The sequence below is a fragment of the Humulus lupulus genome, chromosome 7 (genome assembly GCF_963169125.1).
Source record: "Humulus lupulus chromosome 7, drHumLupu1.1, whole genome shotgun sequence".
In the NCBI taxonomy this organism is placed as follows: Eukaryota; Viridiplantae; Streptophyta; class Magnoliopsida; order Rosales; family Cannabaceae; genus Humulus; species Humulus lupulus.
This window is the reverse complement of record NC_084799.1, coordinates 50,326,356-50,343,089: the sequence shown is the minus strand read 5'-3', so window position 1 is coordinate 50,343,089 and position 16,734 is coordinate 50,326,356.

Genomic DNA, 16,734 nt, shown 5'->3' with positions numbered 1-16,734 from the left:
TGTAGACCTAGTCAGTATTGTACTTCAGGGTTTGGGACTATTTTGCCTACAGGGGAGCTGGTAATATCTAGGAGATGGATTAGAGCATTGCCAGTGATAGTTGATGGTAGAGAGTTGTCAGTAAATTTGATTGAGCTGAGTATGGAGGACTTTGATATGATTTTGGGTATGGATTGGTTGGTTAGATATGGATCTACCATTAACTGCAGAAAGAAGATGGTGACTTTTGAGCCAGAGGGCGAGGATCCCTTTGTTTTTGTGGGAGCGGTGCATGGACCACGCGTACCTAGGATATCAGCGCTAAGAGCCAGAGATCTGCTCCAAGGAGGGTGTATAGGTTTTCTGGCTAGTGTGGTGGATATCACTAGGGTTTCACCAGCAGGACCGAAAGAAACCAGATTGGTTTGCGAATTCTTGGATGTGATTCTTCAGGACTTGCTGGGGTTGCCACCACATAGAGAGATTCAGTTTGTCATTGAATTGGCGCCAGGGACAGAGCCAGTATCGAGGGCACCATATAGGATGGCACTGGCAAAACTGAAAGAATTGAAGATACAGTTGTAGGAGCTTCTGGATTTGGGGTTCATCAAGCCTAGTTACTCACCGTGGGGTGCTCCAGTTTTGTTTGTGAAGAAGAAGGACAGGACTTTGAGAATGTGTATAGACTATAGGGAATTGAACAAGTTGACTATCAAGAATAAGTATCCCCTACCAAGGATTGATGACTTGTTCGATCAACTGCAGGGTAAGACGGTGTTCTCAAAGATTGATCTTCAATCTGGTTATCACCAGCTGAGGATCAAGGACGAGGATATTCCGAAGACGGCCTTCCGAACGAGGTATGGGCACTATGAGTTTCTGTTCATGTCGTTTGTTTTGACCAATGCCCCAGCAACCTTCATGGACCTAATGAATAGGGTGCTCAAGGATTTTCTGGATCAGTTCATTATTGTCTTCATCGACGACATCTTAGTGTACTCCAGTTCAGAGGTAGAGCACGAGATTCATCTCCCACAGGTTCTTCAGAGGTTGAGGGAGCATCAGTTGTACGCCAAGTTCAAGAAATGTGAATTTTCGCTACCAGAAGTGACATTCCTTGGACATATCGTGGGTGCAGATGGGATTAAGGTGGATCCATCTAAGGTGGAGGCAGTTAGGGATTGGCGGAGGCCAAGGAGTGCCTCGGAGGTGCGGAGTTTCCTTGGTCTAGCGGGTTATTATAGACGGTTTGTAGAGGGCTTCTCGAAGATAGCGACACTGATGACAGAATTGACACGGAAGAATTTAAAGTTTATCTGGTCAGACAAGTGTGAAGACGGTTTCCAAGAGTTGAAGTGACGACTTATTTCTGTGCCTCTGTTGAGTCTTCCTTCGGGGGAAGGGAAGTTTGTGGTCTATTGCGATGCATCGAGGTTGGGTTTAGGCTGTGTGTTGATGTAGAATGAGAATGTCATAGCTTATGCATCACGACAGCTGAAGGAGTATGAGCAGCGGTATCCTACTCATGATTTGGAGCTAGCAGCAGTGGTATTCACACTGAAGATTTGGCGACATTATTTGTATGGGGAGAAGTGCGAGGTATACACTGATCATAAGAGTCTGAAGTATTTCTTTACACAGAAGGACTTGAACATGAGGCAGAGGCGTTGGCTTGAATTGGTGAAAGATTATGATTGTGATATTCTTTACCATCCGGGGAAAACCAATGTAGTGGCAGATGCATTGAGCCGGAGAAGCCCAGGTCAGTTGTACAGTTCCACCATGATCTCAAGAGAGTTAGCTGATGAGATGGTCAGAGCAGGGATAGAATTGGTAGTAGGCCAGTTGCCCAATATTACTCTGCAGTCGACCCTGCTGGAGCGGATCAGAGAAGGACAGTTGGCAGACACTCAGTTACAGGGGATTAGAGAGAATGTCTTAGCAGGAGTAGCTAAGGACTATTCTATTTCTGAGGTGGGCTTGCTTCGGTACCAGGGACAGATTTGTGTTCCAGCTGACAAGGGAATATGAAGAGAGATACTAGATGAGTCTCATACGACGCCGTACTCACTTCATCCGGGTACCACGAAGATGTACTAGGATCTACGAATGTTATATTGGTGGCCCGGGATGAAGAGGGATGTGGTGGAGTACGTAGCCAAATGCTTAACCTGTCAGCAGGTGAAAGCTTAACATCAGCGACCAGTAGGGTTGCTTCAGCCTTTGGGTATTCCTGAGTGGAAATGGGAGGACATTACAATGGATTTTGTGGGAGGTTTACCCAAAATTGTAGGGCTTCATGAATCAATGTGGGTGATAGTGGACAGGTACACCAAGTCAGCCCATTTTATTCCAGTGAGGTCGACATATACTGTGGATCAATATGCTGAGTTGGATGTGAGGGAGATCGTACGTCTCCATGGGGTTCCTAAGTCTATAGTGTCAGACCAAGATCCTATCTTCACTTCAAAGTTTTGGGGTGGTTTGCAGAAGGCTTTGGGGACTCAGTTGAAGTTTAGTACAACCTTTCATCCTCAGACTGACGGACAATTTGAGAGTACGATTCAGGAGTTGGAAGATATGCTCAGAGTGTGTGTGATTGATTTTGAGGGTTCGTGGAGTAAGTATCTTCCGTTGATTGAATTTTCGTATAACAATAGTTACCAATCAACGATTGGAATGGCTCCCTATGAGTTGTTGTACGGGAGGAAGTGTAGATTACCCATTTATTGGGATGAGATGGGTGAGAGGACGTATTTGGGGCCAAATATGGTTCAGAGGACAAGTGAAGCTATAGAGAAGATCTGAGCTAGGATGCTCGCCTCGCCTCGCAGACAGAAAAGCTATGCTGATCCCAAGCGTAGGGACGTGGAGTTCCAGGTTGGGGACCACGTGTTTCTTCGAGTTTCACCATTGCGAGGGGTGAGGAGATTTGGTAAGAAGGGCAAGCTAAGCCCTAGGTTCATCGGACCTTTTGAGATCCTGGTCAGGTGGCTTACAGGTTAGCCTTGCTGCCATCATTGTCGTGATTCCATGTTTCTATGCTCCGGAAGTACGTCTTAGATGCGACTCATGTACTGAGATATGAAGACTTGGAATTGCAGACATACTTGGCTTATGAGGAGCAATCGGTTCAGATCTTGGATCGGAAAGATAAAGTACTACGGAACAAGACGATTCCTCTTGTAAAAGTGTTGTGGAGGAACAGTAGGGTCGAGGAAGCGACCTGGGAGCTTGAGACAGCGATGCGGGATCAGTATCCCGAGCTATTCAGGTAAATTTTGAGGACGAAATTCTCACTAGGAGGGGATAGTTGTAACGACCCAAATTTACTAATATGGCTTAAGGGCCTTGATTAGTGTGTCGGGAGGGCATAATTGGAATATATGTTATTTAATGATTAAAAGTATGCTATATGACTATTTGAATATGTGAGATGCATGACTATGTGTATTAGTAGGCATGTAGGCTCTGATTAGGTTAGAAAGGGCATAGTTGTAATTTTGGCCCGTTGAGGGCATAACAATATATATGTGATAAATTTTCGAGACCACATTATTATGTGGATATATTTGTGATTTGTGATTCGAGACAATCCTAGTGAGCGGGTTTGCGAAAAGTCACGGCGGGGATTTATACCCGGCTCGGGGCGAGCCTAGGGGTATAAATGGGAATTTAGAGAATTTATTGGAGTCTATTTTGACATTGAGGAATATAATTGGTGATTAGTTAAGTGTCGGGAAGTAAGCGAAAAATATTAGAGACACTCAAGGAATTAGCGGGAATTGGGTGAAATGACCAAAATGCCCCTAGGTGGATTAAAAGATTTAGAATTAAAGGGGAGGGTATTGTGGTCATTTGGATTATAAGGGATAACTATTATCAGGCTTTATACTTAGTGGAATTTGTAGAAGGGGCTGGAATTCTGAAGAAAAGAAAAAGAAGGAAAGAAAGGGAATTGGAAGTCTACTCTTTTCTCTCTCTCAGTTCAAGTTTCCTTCACCATCTCTTGAGGACTTTTGGGGCAGAAACTTAGGGAGAATCAGAGCAGAAGCTTGAGGTTAAGGTCTTTGATCTGACTGGAAGAATTGGTAGGGATTTAGCAAGAACAAACCATCCACATAAGGTAAGACTTTGAGGTTAACACTCAGTTTTAATATTGGTTTTGAGTTGATTTTCTAAGCAAAGTTCTGTCGAAATCCTAGGGAGTTTGGGCTGAGGATTTGAGGAGGAGAAGGTCAAGCTTGTGAGGAGGACACCCTAGGCTAAACTCATTCAGAAAAGGTAAGGGATTCTAGTTTGAACTCTGTGGTTTCAGTGGCTGTTTTGCTGAGTTTTTGAATTCTAGGTTCAGCTATGGTGAAATCTTGGATTAGGGGGGCATGTGCTTAAGTTTTGTATGGTTGGGATGCTTGGGATGAGTTAGTCATGTTAGTAAGCTTGATTCTAGGTTTGGTTGAAGTTTGGAGAAGTTTTGGTAAGGTTTGGCTCGGGGAAAATCAAAGGAGGGAAAAACAGCATTTGTTGTTCTTTGACTAGCACTACAGCGCTAGCCTTTGGGTGCTGTAGCGCTAGGCCATATACCCTGGGATGATTTTGGGCTCTGTTTTTAGTGCTGTAGCGCACTCCTTAGAGCGTTGTAGCGCTACCCTGTTTCTAGAAAGGGGTTTTTGAGTAATTTTTAAGGTTTTTGCCCGGGGATTCGAGGTTCGATTCCACCACCCCGTTTGGTGGAATTGAGGCTTCCTGAGGGCTCGGGATTGATCCCGAGACTAGGTTTTGGACTTGAGGTTTGGTGATGATTTTGATTTATGGTTGTGACTAGGTGTGCGCTAGGACTCGAGAGGAATCATGCTTGAGGATCAATCGATCAAAGCCAGCAAATCTATAGGTAAGAAAACCGCACCCGGTTATGTATTTGTGATGGGACTAAGTGCTCCCGATAACTGTATAATGTCATAGACGGTATTACGCCATGGGACATGTGATAATTGGCCTAAGGGTGCCGTAAATTATACTTGCGCACAGGGTGCGACTCGGCCACTGGTAGCCGAGGACAGCTTATCATTCATTGAGCTCGATTTAAGCGGGCCGGAGTCAGTGGGATAAATAGAGGGTGCGGCCTAAGGTCATTAACCATAGTTATCATATGTGGAATTATTGTTGATATGAAGTGATATAATTGGTATGATGAATACTTGATTATCATGAATGCCTAAACTATTGAGTACATGCTTATGCGATATGAGATATTTGACTGTTTGTTAAATGAGTATGCTTTGTTATTGTGTTTTCTTGCTGGGCCTTGGCTCACGGGTGCTACGTGGTGCACGTAAAGGCAAAGGCAAGTTGGACCAATCCTGAGATGGAGAGCTGCGGGGCTGAATGTACATAGTCAGCTGTTCGGCCGCCATGGCCGAGGAGTGGATCAGGAGGAGTATTGCCTATCCGTCTGTTTTGCCTTAGAGTGGCTAATTATTGTTGTATCTGGATTTTGAATCTTTTGTAGACAATCTTTAAGTCATTACTTTTGGGATCCCATGTAAGTAGAAAATGTTTATTTATAAGAAATGCAGCTTTTGAGACCAAAATCTTTTAACCCTAGTTCAACTATAGTTTTGGTAACACGTTTTGATTAAATGAATTGATTAGCAAGTCTTGCACCATTATAAACACACAGTGTAACAGTCTTGACTATCCAGGGCATTACAGTTCTTTACATTGTTCTTGTTCTTATTTTATTTCTTCTACTTCTATTGTTTCATCTTTCTACTTGTTCTTTATATATTTATTTGTACCTTTTGCTATAGAGTTGTATTTTCTATCTACATCTTTTAATGTACATCTTTTCTTTAGTTTATTTGTGTCTTTTGTTATAGATTTGTTTCTATTAGTTTATTCATCTACATCTTTTCTTATTTATTTGTATCTTTTGCAATAGAGTTGTAACTTTCATTTAATCAATCACCTTGATCATTGTATCTTTTTGTCTAAAGTTGTACTTATTTTTCCTATTTCCAATGAGACAATAATATTATATATATAATTCAAAAGCTTAACCATTTTTTTGTTTCAATGGAAGGAGAGACCGTCAATATCATGAATCAAAGCTTAGTGAAGTTTGATAGTTTTGTTGGATCAAACTTTAAAAGGTGATAAGACTAGATTAGTGTAAAAGGTATACACTATTTTATATAATAGTGATGAGATTGTATTAGCATTCTTTCATATGTTGATATATGAATAAGTGTGTAATTGTTAATATGTTAACACAATATGAGATACATTGTGACATAGTTGACACACCGATTTGTGAAAGTTATTGTGTAATGCTTAGAAGTAAACTTTTGACATGATTTTCATAATGTAGGGGTTGTAAAACTTATATGTAGGCTATATGTGAGATAGTAGTACATTAACATGAAAATTATGTTTTGAGATTTTATAAAGTATGATAATTAGCTCGTTTTTGACATGCCTATATATTGATTTTATGAATTAATAGAATATATCAATATTTGGATATGAGAATTATTGTATGATATTTGTAATATACTGACAATAAATTATGTGATTCAAAAGACATGTTAATATGATAGACACATGTTGACAAATTATGTAAAATTACATTGAGACATAATTATGTTAATATATAAATATATTTTGATATATACATGTGAATTATCGTGTGCCATGTAATATGATTATTAAAAGTGATAATAATAAAATATGTTTTATCCTATATTATTAGAATGTTATAAGTTACCATTTATTGGGTGAATAAAGTAAATTATTTGGGAAATTATAATTTCTCATTTAAAGTGTTGAGCATCTTAATTATGAGATAAGAAAAAATAAACCGAAGGGGGTCGCATCTTTTGATAAGTGTGTCTTACTATAGCAAGAAAAATGGATTAAGGAAATCCAAAATTATGGGATGACATATTGACCTATAGGCTTGGATTCTAAAGATTGGCCAAAAGAGAAAATATTTAAGAATTATTTAGTGACAATAATTCTTAAATATTCAATGTCTCAATGAGGAGACATTACGAAATTGGATAATCAATTTTGAATCTTTACACCAATAGTGAATAGATTGAAGAGAATTTTATTCATTTTGGTTAAAGATGATGATATGTTTAAATTAATCTCAATGAGGAGATAATTTTAAACTAAAGCATGAGAAATCAAAGCATTTCAATAAATCGATGGGGGTTTATTTTTCTTTGATGTAAGTGTTTAAAATTGACATCTTCAAATTTTATTTTGATGGGAAAATCAATGGATGTCAAAGTGGTGTTTTCAAAAGAATATCAAAGAAGCTCTTAGAAAACACACAAAAAATGTTTAAGTGATTTTAAGATTATTTAGACAACTAAAAGTGAAAATTAGTGATTATTTTCTTGAGAAATTTTCACATGGTATTTGTGTTTACTTATTTCATCTTGTGAAATATATAAAAGAAAGCAAAACAAGTGAAGGTTACTTTCAAAAGGATGTGTCTTGCTTTTGCCAATAAATGAGCTAAAATAAATTAACATTGAGGTTTTGTTTATTTTGGCTTATTGTGAAATTATCATGTGGTTTAAAGACTAATGATGAATTGTGGGAATTATAAGTCTAGTATTATCTTGGAGGATAGTGTAAATGACTTAATAGAAATGAAGAGATTTCTATTTTAAAATGAGAAATCTCTATATGAGTTATGGAAAGGAAGAAAACATAATATAGGATACTTCAAAGTGTGGGGGTGTCTTGCATATTGCAAGAAAAATGAACATAGTAGAACAAAGTTAGGTTCAAGAGCCATAAAGTGTGTTGTTGTTAGTTATGCCAAGAATAGTAAAGTTTATAGGCTATTAGACCTAGAATCTAATGTTGTAATAGAATCTAGAGAAGTTGATTTTTTTTAGAATATGTTATGTGACAACAATTCTCAAACTTCAACATCTCTAAAGGAGAATTTGTTATACGAGAACAATTCTCAAGCATCTACTTCCAAAAATTATTCTCAAGAGGACAATTCTCAAAGGATTTTAGAGCAACCCATTGAAATTAGAAGAAGTCAAAGGGTTAGAAAAATTCTTGGATCAGATGAGATAGATTCTCCACGAATTTCTTTCTACATGGTAGAAAGAAATAGAGAAGAAGTCATTACGAAAATTCCAATTTTACTTCTTGTTGAGAATGATCCTAAGACATATAGAGAAGTCATGCAATCAAGAGATGATGCATTTTGGAAAGAAGTCATCAATGATGAGATATATTCTATTCTTTCCAATAACACTTTACAATTGGTAGACCTCCCACCGGGGTCTAAGTCAATTGGGTGTAAGTGGGTATTTAGGAGGAAATACCACACTGATGTCACTATCAAAAACTTTAAAGCTAGATTAGTAGCAAAATGATTTAGGAAAAAAGAGGCTATTGGTTATTTTGATACCTATGCGCCTGTTGCAAGAACAACTTTGATAAGAATTTTGTTCGCTTTAGCTTCTATACACAACGTGTATGTTCATCAAATGGATGTCAAAACGACATTCATTAATGGTGACATCAATGAAGAGGTCTACATGGAACAACTCAAGGGGTTTTTCCTACCAAATAATGAACATAAAGTGTGTAGACTTGTAAAATCCTTATAGGGATTCAAACAAGCTCCAAAACAATGTCATAAGAAATTCGATCAGGGCATTTTTTCTAATGGATTTAGAAATAACAATGGAGACAAGTTTTTGTATTCCAAAGCTTATAAGGGATATGTGATTATTTTTTGTCTATATGTCAATAACATGCTTAACTTAAGTTATAGCATGAAAGAGATAGTAGAAACGAAGAGGTTTTTATCATAAACCTTCATGTTGAAAGATCTTAGAGAAGTTGACACCATACTTGGTATCAAAGTGAAGAAAAATAGATGGAGTTTTGCTTTAGGACAAGTCCACTATATTGAGAAAGTATTGAACAAATTTAACCATCTTAAGGTTAAAAAAGGCAATACTCCATTCGACCATAGTGGAAAACTAGAGACAAAGAAAGGATGAGCAGTGACTCAATTGGAGTATGGAAGTGCTATAGGGAGTCTTATGTATGCCGCCCAATGTACTAGACCTGATATAGCATTTGTGATAAGTAAAATTAGTAGGTTTACAAGTAATCCAAGTGTGGATCATTGGAAGGCTATTGGGAGAGTCCAAGGTTATCTTAAGAAAACCAAGGAACTAAGCCTTCACTACTCCAAGTTTCCTTCAATCTTAAAATATACAGATGCAAGTTGGATATCCAATCATGGGGACAATTTGTCTACCACTGGTTGGGTATTTACACTTGGTGGGGGTGCAATTTCTTGGGGGTTCTAAGAAAGAAACCTATATACCTCACTCTAGCTGCCACCGATAAAAAGGCTGAATGGTTAAGAGATCTCTTGATAAAGATTTATTTCATCAAAGAGAATGTATCCACTATATCGATACAGTGTGATAGCCAAACAACATTATCTCAGACATACAACAGAGTGTATAATGCGAAATCTAGACATATTAGCCTAAGACACGGATATGTAAGAGAATTGATTGAAAAAGGAGTCATCTCAATATCCTATGTGAGAACAAGTGAAAACAGGGCGGATCCTTTCACTAAGCCACTAACAACAGACTTAGTGGCTGCCTCATCTCGAGGGATGGGACTCAAACTCCCTAATGAGATTCACGATCGATGGTAACCTATCATAAACACAAGTTACTTAACTAGTGCTAGGTTCAATAGGTAATAACAAGTCAGTCAAGTGAATATTACTAGTACTCAAAATAGTCCCGTATGAGATATGTGTACTTGTGACTTACCAAATTGAGGGTTAAAATTGATATAGTTTTTTAATATAACTCAGTCTAGAAAAGACAAGTATTTTAGGGTAACAAATAATGTAAGAGTTATACCTATATAGACCTAGGTGTGGTGTCACCCCTCATGAGAATTGGGAGTATTCTTAACGTCTATTAATGGAAAGTGCACATGGCCATTAACGGTGCAAAGTGAGACACTGAGGTCTAAAGTGAACATAGCAAAGGTGTGAGTGTGTATCACCGGTTTTCTATTAAGGAAATTTGGTTCAATGCCTAGTACAACCAAATTTTCAACAAACTTTGTGGTAATTACACTGTAGTAAAGTTCAAGTTGAAAGAAACTTTACTTTATGCACAAATGCAATGACTTCTATAAGAGATAGTAATTATTTAATCAAGTGAGAGAAATGTTATATTGTAAATATAATGTTTGATTGATTAAATAAATGTTAAAAAATGTGAACTATTTAATATAGTGGGGGAATGTTATATTATTTTATATAATATAATGTTTTAGATTAAATAAAGTGACAAAATGTTTGTCACGCATCGTAACATAATAATATTTGAGAGTTACAAATTGGATAGTGTATATATCCAATTGTGTAACATATTTTGGAGTTACAAAATCAACTACATATATGTAACTCCTAAATATTACCCAATAATATGTAGATTGAGAGTTACACATTTGTGTTTAAATTTCATAAAGTCATTATGTGATATAGCTGTTGAAGACGTGTTTTTAACTCTCATTAGGTGCATGAAGGTTACAAAATCATATGGGAAGAGATTGTTACGTTTTGGAAAAAACTAGAAAAAAAAATTGGGAGGCTAAAAAGGCCATTGGCCGCGGCCACTAATGTCCCTGGCCGCTGCTAGTGGCGTTGAAAGCCAAATTCCATTTTTCCCTTTTTCAATTTTGAACGCTTTTAACATCCCAAGTAACTTCCAAGTATTTATTTTAATTCCATAAACATCCACTTAAACATTGGTAACAACCAAGGGGTTGGTGGAATTTGAAATTCAAAGGGTGTCTCAAAACTCTATAAATATGAGCACAATGCTCACTTACAAGACACATCATTTCTATCCACTAGAGCACTTGGCTAGAAAATTCACCATATGCTTGATAATTCCAGAGAGTTGTTTCTTGTGAGGTCCCTTAGTGCTCGAGATAGGGGAAATAAGCTATTGGGCAAAGATCTCGAACCTTGTTCAAGTTAGTGATCTCCAATGTTCTTCACTATGGTTGTGTGAGTGGGAGAGTTCTTTACATTGTTCTTTTTCATATTTTAATTCTTCTGTTAGGAAAATATATTTTTGCTTCAATGGAAATGGTAAAAACTATTACAACTCTAGACAAAATAATACGAATAAATAATGATTGATTAAATAATGTTACAACTCTATGACTGAAAATTACAAATAGAATAAGAAGAAGTAGAATAAGAAAATAGAAAATTACAACTCTAAATAAAAGATACAAATAAAGTAATAGTGTTTGAAACAAAAAGAGATAAAAGATTACAACTCTTAAATAAGAAATACAAGTAAATAAGAAAAGAAGAATATGAAGAAAAGCAATAGTAGAAAAGGTAAGAACAAGAACAAAGAACAAGGAATCTCACTCACACAACCAAAGTGAAGAGTGCTGAGGATCACTAACTTGAACAAGGTCTGAAACATTTGTTCAAAAGCTTATTTCCCCCTAACTCAAGCACTACGAGAACTCTCTCAATTTTGGAAATAACTTTCTGGAATTATCAAGCCTCAAGGTGTTTCTAGCCAAGTGCTCTAATGGATAGAAAAAATTGTTTCTTTCAAGTGAGCAATAGGCTCCTATTTATAGAGTTTAGAGACACCCTTTGAATTTCAAATTCCACCAAATCCCATAACTGTTACCAATGCTTAATTGGATGTTTATGGAATTAAAATGGAGATTTGAGAGTTACTTATGATGTTAGAACCGTTCAAATTGGAAAAAATAGAAAATCCAATTTGGTTGTCAGCCTCACTGGTTGTGGCCAGGAGTATTAGTGGCCGCAACCACTGGTCTCTGTCCCCCAAGCCGCGGCCACCAATACCTCTGGCTGCGGCCACTGGCCATTTTCAACACACAATTTTGTTTTGTTTTTCCAAACGGTTCCAAATCACTCCCAATTGATTTTATAACCCCCAAACACATTATTGGGGTTAAAATCATATATCTAACAGACATTTAACTCATGGATTTAAGAAATTCAACTCAAAATTGTGTAACAACAAATCTACACGATAATGGGCAATATTTGGGAGTTACACATTTGTAACTGAATTTGTAACACCAAATATGTTACATATTTATTCACATATATCCAAGTATTGTAACTCTCTTTTATATGTTACAATATGTAACACTCTTTGTCACATTTATTTAATCTAAAACATTATATTATAAAATAATATAACATTCCCCCACTAGATTAAATAGTTATCTATTGTAACACTTATTTAATCAATCAACATTATATTTTAAAAATATAACATATCTCCCACTTGATTAAATAATAACTCTCTCTTATAGAAGCCATTGCATTGATGCATAAAGTAAAGTGTTTTTCAACTTGAACTTTACTATAGTGTAATTATCACAAAATTTGTTGAAAATTTGGTTGCACTAGGCATTGAACCATCTTTCCATGATAGCAAATCGGTGATAACAAACACACACACCTTTGTCATGTTCACTTGAGACCTCTATGTCTTGCTTTGCACCGTTAATGGCCATGTGCACTTTCCATTCATGGATGTTCTTGAGAATACTCCCAATTCTCATGAGAGGCGGCACCACCCCTAGGTCCATATAGGTAGAACTCTTACAGTATTTTGTTACCAAAAATACTTGTCTTCAAAAGACTGAATTCTATTAAAAAAACCTCTCGGTTTTAACCCTCAATTTGGTAACTCACAAGTTCTCAACATTTTAAATGGGACTATTTTGAGTACAATTAATATTCACTTGATTGACTTGTTATTACCTATTGAACCTAACACTAGTTAAATAACTAGTGTAAAGATAAGTTACCATCAGTCGTGAATCTCTTTAGGGAGTTTAAGTCCCATCCCTCAAGATGATGTAGCCACTAAATCTCTCGTTAGTGGCTTAGGGAAAGGATCCGTCAAGTTTTCTCTTGTTCTCACATAGGATATTGAGATGACATTTCTTTGAATCAATTCTCTTATATATCCATGTCTTAGACTAATGTGTCTAGACTTCCCATTATACACTTCATTGTATGCTTTAGCCAATGTTGCTTGGCTATCACAATGTATTGATATAGTGGATACATTCCCTTTGATTAGGGGTATCTCCATCAAAAGATCCCTTAACCATTCGACCTTTTTGCCGGTAACAGCTAGAGCTATGAACTCTGCTTCCATAGTGGAATGAGATATACAAGTTTGTTTCTTGAAACCCTAAGATATGGCACCCCCACCAGCTGTATATACCCAACCAGTGGTGGACAAGCTGTCCCCAAGATTGGATATCCAGCTTACATCTATATATCCTTCTAAGATTGAAGAAAATTTGGAGTAGTGAAGACTTAGTCGTTTGGTTTTCTTGAGATAACCTAGGACTCTCCCAATAGCCTTCCAGTGATCCATACATGGATTACTTGTAAACCTACTATGTTTACTTACTGCAAATACTATATCAGGTCTGGTACATTGGGCAACGTACATAAGACTCCCTATAGCACTTGCTTACTCCAATTGAGCCACTGCTCTTCCTTCATTCTTCTCTAGTTTTACACTATGATCAAATGGAGTATTGGCATTTTTAACCTCGAGATGGTTAAATTTGTTCAATACTTTCTCAATATTGTGGGCTTGCCCCAACGCAAAACCCCCACTATGTTTCTTCACTTTGATACCAAGTATGGTGTCAACTTCTCTAAGATCTTTCATCTTGAAAGTTGATGACAGAAACCTTTTCGTTTCTTCTATTCCTTTCATGCTATCACTTAGAATAAGCATGTCATCCACATATAATCAAACAATGATCACATATCCCTTACAAGTTTTGGAATACAAACACTTATCTCCATTGTTATTCTTAAACCCATTGGACATGATGGCTTGATCAGCTTGTTTCAATCTATATAAGGATTTTACAAGTCTACATACTTTATGGTCTTATCTTGGTAGGACAAACCATTCGGGTTGTTCCATATAGACCTCTTCATTGAGGTCACCATTAATGGATGTTGTTTTGACATCCATTTGATGAACATACAAGTTGTGTATAGAAGCCAAAGCGAACAAAATTCTTATAGAAGTTGTTCTTGCAGCAGGCACATAGGTATCAAAATAATCGATACCCTTCTTTTGCCTAAACCCTTTAGCTACTAATCTAGCTTTAACGGTTTGGATAATTCCATCAGTGTCGTATTTTCTCCTAAATACCCACTTACACCCAATTGACTTAGACCCCGGTAGGAGGTTTACCAATTCCCAAGTGTTGTTGGGAAGAATGAAATCCATCTTATCATTGATGGTTTCTTTCCAAAATGCACTATCTCTTGATTGTATGACTTCTCTATAAGTCTTAGGATTATCCTCAACGAGAAGTACAATAGGAATTTTCCTAATGACTTCCTCTCTATTTCCTTCTACCATGTAGAAAGAAATTCGTTGAGAATCTATCTCATCCAATCCTAGACTTTTCTCCTATCTAACCCTTTGACTTCTTCTAAGTTCAATGGGTTGCTCTACATTCCTTTGAGAACTCTCCTCTTGATAATCATTTTTGGATGTAGATGCTTGATAATTGTTCTCATATAACAAATTCTCCTTTAAAGATGTTGAAGCTTGAGAATTGTTGTCATATAACATGTTCTCAAAGAATTCAAATTTTCTAGATTCAATCACAACATTAGACTCTAAGTCTAATATCCTATAAGCTTTTCTATTGTTGGCATAAACAACAAAAGAACACTTTATGGCTCTTGAATGTAACTTTGTTCTATTAGGTTCGTTCTTCTTGCAATATGCAAGACACCCCCACACTTTGAAGTACCATATATTGGGTTTTCTTCCTTTCCATAACTCATATGGAGTTATCTCATTTTTCTTCATTGGTATTCGATTAAGAATGTGACAAGCGGTTAACAACGCTTCACCCCATAAGTTGAAGTTCAACTTAGAAAACACCAACATAGAATTTATCATCTCTAGATAAGTTCTAATATTCCTCTTGGCAACACCATTGTGTTGTGGTGTATATGGTGCGGCGCACTCATGAATTATGCCATTTTCTTCACAAAATGCATTGAATTCATTAGATAAGTATTCTCCTCCTCTATCACTTCTTAGCACCTTAATCTTTTTATTGAGTTGATTTTCAACTTCTAACTTATAAACTATAAAAGCATCAAAAGTTTCATCTTTATGATTTAAAAGAAACACATAGGTATATCTACTAAAATCATCTATAAAAGTAAGAAAATATATTTTACCACCTCTAGTTAAAATACCTTTTAATTCACACAGATCACTATGGATTAAATATAGTAAATTAGATGATCTTTCTATACTAGGAAATGGTATCTTAATCATTTTTTCCTTAACACATGTTTCACATTTTCTATAGTTTTTAATATTGCAAGCAATCATACAAAATTTTACTATTCTTTTCATGGTTGAAAAACATATATGAGATAATCTAAGATGTCATAAAAATAAAGAATCATACTCAACAATATAGGCGGAATTATCATTTTTATTGATAACATTGAAAGTTACATCATAGGTGCACAACTTAACCATCCCCTCACAAGAGTACCCCTTTCCAAAAAAATACATTGGATTTGGTAAGAATAAGTTTACAGGACTCAAAAATGGCTTTAATGCTGGGCTTGCCAAGAAAATCACCACTTACCAAGTTTCTACTCATTTCGGGAACATAAAGCACATTCACTAATGTTACTTTCTTGCCGGAGGTGAAAAAGACTTAAATGGTACCTTTGCCAAGTACCTTAGATTTTCCCTCATTGCCCATTTGAATCTCATGGTTGCCATTTGACTCTTAAAAGTTTTTGAGCAATGGACGGTGGCACATGTGTCATACCATCATCCATTCACCTTGCCTTGGACCGCATTCACCTCACAAAGGGTGGCAACTATATTCTCCTCTTGAGTTGCATTTACCTTAGGTCCTCGTTGGACTTTTCTATGCCAACTGTAGCATCCTGGAATTTTACTTAGCTAACTAGTAGCAGCTATAGAGTTTTAGTTTTCGTGGATATTAGTCAAAGACGAGATTTAGTTAGAAACTCGTAGAAATAGTTATGGATTTTATAATTTAAATCAATGGTTTAGAAATATTAATTTTATCATAAGGTTTGATTAATGAATATATTCCTAAGAATATTATTTATTATAACCTAAGGTTTAGATAGATTAAATAAGAGCGTGACACTTGTTACAAGCATGTTTATTAAGGAATTAAGTATTTTTGATGAATAGTTTAATTAAAAGAAAGATCTAGAAGCTCTAGACCTTCCATTATCTGTTAGGATCACATTTTACTCAGTCAAAGAAGTTTTAATCAATTTCAAATTATTCTGAAATGTGCAAAAACGTGTTTGAAATATCAGCGTATGCCCATATATCGCAGCTATAAGGGCCGATATATCGTCTATCATTGATACGGAAAACATGTCGACTTCGCACAAACCACGGACCCTCGGGATCATGGTAGGGGAGATATATCTCCTACCCTAGGCGATATATCGGCTCCAGTGAGTCATATTTTAATTTTCCTAGAATTCTGAACTAGAAATAGCCGTCAACAACCTTGATTCGTTCCTGAACGTTTTTTATCGAGTTCTGGGAATCTGTTGAGCAGATAATTCAAATTTATTCT